The 4,350-nt window shown below is 43.9% G+C and overlaps 2 long non-coding RNA genes across 2 annotated transcripts in view; one reads left to right on the forward strand and one right to left on the reverse strand.

Moving 5' to 3' along the window:
• Positions 1–4,350, forward strand: part of LOC109289228 — an 18,078-nt gene that overhangs the window by 2,460 nt on the left and 11,268 nt on the right. The gene's annotated exons all lie outside the window — the stretch shown is intronic.
• Positions 1–4,350, reverse strand: part of LOC109289234 — a 24,393-nt gene that overhangs the window by 1,371 nt on the left and 18,672 nt on the right. The gene's annotated exons all lie outside the window — the stretch shown is intronic.

A 4,350-nucleotide genomic window follows, 5' to 3' on the forward strand; every position in this document is an offset into this window, starting at 1 on the left:
TGTACAGGGTATAGCCATCTATACCCATGGTCCAGTTATGGGTGGAGTCCCACCAGGTCTCCGTTAGCCCTATGACATCATAATTATTTGCATTAAGCAGGAGGATGAGCTCCTTTTGCTTGTTCCTCAAGCTCCTGGCATTTGTGTACAGGCAGGCAAGTGTCCCCTTGGGGGCTCTTGCCTTGCCCACAGATTGTGTTGTGTAAATCAAGAGAGAAACCCAAGTAATAATTAACAGGAAAATCCTGTTAATGAAACTGCTCATTATTGGTTATCAGAAAGTCCCAATTTTGATTGAATTACCTTCCTCAGTAACAGGAAGTTATCAATTTCTACTGAGTTGAAACATATCAAGAAACTGATTAACAAATGGGAAAATACAACGTTTCTGAAGAGTTGTCCTTGGAAGATCAAGGGACCCGCTGAGGAAAAGCAGAAGTAAATCAGGAGGAGACACCTATCAAACCCCATATAGAGAATGTCTTTTCCTGCACATAAACATGAGTTAATTACAAAGAAATATTTACTATTATAATTAATCAAGGACAGACATTTTACACAGTCACATACTAGACACAAAGGAGCCTGCTTAAAATCATATGTATAGAAAGATAAGCTAGGATTGATGCCTCATTTTTTTTCTTTTCAGAAGGTACAATCTCGAACTTGCATCCTCTTGCACTATGCAATTGTCATCAATATTTTGTATTTTAACTTTAGTGAGTAGGTCCTGTTCAGCGTAAGCTTCACAGTCATCACCAGCTTTCTGGTGATCATTCTTTCTCCAGTGCCTTCCTGCACTCCTAACCTTCCCACATATCCACTTCCCCTTTCCCTGTCTACCCCTTCCCACTGCCTTCAGCCAAGAACCTTTCCTAGGTTACATGGTTACCAGCCCCATCACCTCTGGGTTGTGACATCACAGACAAACTCCTGTTACCATGGCACAATTCAAGAGCATACTGTGCCTTGGGGCAGCTGGTCATTATTTTCTTTCCAGACTTTAGAGCAAGTGGTAGCAGTTGCAACTCTCTCCCTCTCACATGTCAGTGTATATCTTGGCAGTCACCCCTTCACTTCCAGTGGCGGAGCTGCAGGCAGGTAAAGTTCTCTACCTTCCTTGGAGTTAATATGCTTTTATTTAGACTTTCAAAACCTTTTCTCAAGGGTCACTAAAACTGGGGTCGGGGTATGAATTTACTCGCACTCTGAGGCAGAGGGGTGAGGTATCAGCTGGTCTGGGATTTGCAGCTTTTGGGAACATGTAAATCCATATGCCAGTTTGGTAGCTCAGACTCATCCCCAGCAGGGGGCAGGGATGATGGAAAAGATGGTGAATGCAACAAGGCAGTCACCATCTTGAAGTACAAGAAAAAGGAGGGAGTAAATCTTGGTCCAGTTTAATGAAAAGACTTAGTGGCTCACAGGATCCGTTTCATTCTGTCCTGGTATTGAAGGGGTGATCTCAGAGGGATGGAGCTGCAGAACAGGCTACCCTTCTTATTAAAACCAAGGAGAAGAGGGAAGAGTTTAAAAACAAATGATTTCCCAGCTTGTTAAGGAAGCAGAGGGTGTTTGCTAAAGAGATCCCAGACAAAGGCACTGAGGCAGTATGCACTATCTACTGAATAAGAGAAAGTCCTAAGGGCCCTGTCAGAAGTCAGGGAAGAAGGGAGAGGTTTCTCAGTGCAGATGGAGACATCTCTCTCTTTTGGTACTGAGAATGGATTAATCTCTGGCATCTGAGAGGAGGCAAGAGAGAGAATTTTTCTCTTAATAGCAACTCTGCAGGGTGATGTAAATGAAATGAAGTGTAAAGGCAAGAATCCAGTTTGTCATTTTCCCTGGGCCCAGCACAGAGTTCAGGGGATGCGAGTGCTCTGGGGACTAGAATGAGAGAGACAGCAAATAACATATCCTTAGTGATCCTAGGAAAATAGGGCTGGATGGGACCTTGGGAGGTCATCTAATCGAGCCCCCTACTCAAGGCAGGAACGTCCCTGACTAAACCATCCCAACCCAAGTGTCTGTCTAACTCGCTCTTGAAAATGTCCACGGATTGAAATTCCACATTTTCTTTAGGCAGCCTCTTCCACTGCTTGACTGCCTATAGTAAAAAAAATTCCTCCTACTCTCCTATCTAAATTCCCCTGCTGAACCTTGAGGCTCCTAGTCCTGTTTCCTAAAGCCACAGAGAAAAAGCCCATCTCCAGACATTTGAAGACTGTTATCAAATCCCCCCCTCAGTCTTCTCTGCTCCAGGCTAAACAACTCTAATTCTTTCAGCCTTCCTTGTAAGTCATGCCTCCCAGACTCCTAATCATTTTTGTTGATTGGAGGCACTGGACTCTTTCCAAACTGTCCATATCCTTTGTGGCCCAAAACTGGACACAGCTCTTTAGATAAGCCTCACTAGTGCTGAAGTGAGCAGAGGAATCACTTTCCTGGATTTGCAAGAGACATTCCTGTGAATATAAGCCAGTACGCTGTTGGCTTTTTTTTTGGCAACAAAAGCATGCTGTTGGCTCATATTCCATTTGTGGTCTACTGTAATTCCCAGCTCCTTCTCTGCAGGACTGCAGCCTAGCCAGTCATTTCTCAGTCTGTATTTGTGTATGAAGTTATTCTGTCCCCAGTGAAGGACTTTACCCTTGTCCTTGGTGAATCTCATCTGATTAATTCCAGACCATTTCTCCTGTCTATCCTGGTCATTCCCAATCCTAGCCCTACCTTCCGGAGTATCTGCAGCTCCACCCAACTTGGTGTTTTCTGCAAATTTGCTAAGTGTGCACTGGATCCCATCATCTATATCATTAACAAAGATATTTAACAATATCAGACCTAGGCTATACCCCAGGGAACCCTGCTAGATACCTTGTCCCAAGTGAACATGGAGCAATTGATAACTACTCATTGAACCTGATGGCTGGATGTATCCACATTACAGTACTTTCATTTAGTCTGTATTTCCTTAGCTTGTTATTGAGAATGTCAAAGGAGTTAGTGGCAAAAGCCTTCCTAAAGTCAAGGTATATCACATCCACTGCTTTCCCACATCCACAGAGCTTGTCCCTTTATCATAGAAGGAAATCAAGTTAGTGAGGCATGACTTGATCTTGGTGAATTCATGCTGTCTGTTCCTGATCACCTTATTCTACTCAAAGGCCTCTGGAACATGTTATACTTAAGATTTGATTAACCAGTTAATCACATCTTAAGTTGTTACCTGGCCACATATTCAATCAATCAGTGGTGTGATAAAACAAAGAATGAGCCACAAAGTTATTGCACAAAAATGTGTAATAACTTTCTAGCTGGCTCTTATCGTGCCATTAATTGAACATATGGTCAAGGGGGGGATCCCAGCTGTGGGGTGCACTCCCACAGCTAGAAGCCCTGTCAGCTGATCTGGGTTCCACTGCAGTCATGGTGGTGCACCATGTGGATAGGTGTAATAATTCTTTAATTGACTTTTTAACTTTAGCAACTATAGCACAGAGGGTAGTGTCTTTGGTGTCTAAACAGTATATGTGATAGATGATGTATATGCCTCGTCCAGAATTAAAGATCTCAAGCTTTTGAACAGGTTTTATAGGAGCTCTACCAATTCTCAGCAAGGGCTATCTTAGATATTTCTCTCCATGGGTCTATTCTCAGACTCCTGGTGGAATTTGCATCGTTAGGATTAAGACAGGATCTATGATGTTGGGTATTTGTTTCCACTTGGTTTTAGCCTCATCTTCCTGTATTTGTTCCAATGCCGTATTCCAGTGAGATTCAACTGATCGTCTCATCAGGAGAATGGGTGAGTCTGTATAGCTATCTGGCTTGTATGGAGGGGGTGAGGCTGGCAGGTCTCATGACTCCTAGGTCTCTCTCTTGTACTTGATGAAAGTAAGCTATTATATATGCAGGCTTGCAGATGAAGCCATTTTTTAAAATTTGTTCAGATTTTAGCATCCAGGGAGGAGAGAGTCTGCACCAGTGCTGGAAAGGGGCAAGGAAAGTGCCCATTATTTTCAAAGTAGTCAATAAAAACTGGTTTGACAAGGGGTCATAGGCTTTTTCTAGATCTAAATTTAGCTGCCTTTCCCAGCATCTCATGTACAGCATGGACTGTTGTATTTGGCCTGGTACAACACAGGTCTGGTCTTCATGCACTAGGGAACCTATGACTGCCACCTCCCTGCTGGGTCCCCTTCGGGCCCTGGGGGAGGCTCACCTGGGCCTAGGGTGAGTGAGGATTTAGTTAGGGAGCTTCTGGAGGGGCTGGACGTTTTCAAGTCAGCCGGCCCGGATGATCTTCACCCTAGAGTCCTAAAGGAACTGGCTGGGGTCATTGCAAGTCCC

The sequence above is a fragment of the Gavialis gangeticus genome, unplaced genomic scaffold, assembly GCF_001723915.1.
Source record: "Gavialis gangeticus isolate Ggan-Ray unplaced genomic scaffold, GavGan_comp1, whole genome shotgun sequence".
NCBI classification, from domain to species: Eukaryota; Metazoa; Chordata; order Crocodylia; family Gavialidae; genus Gavialis; species Gavialis gangeticus.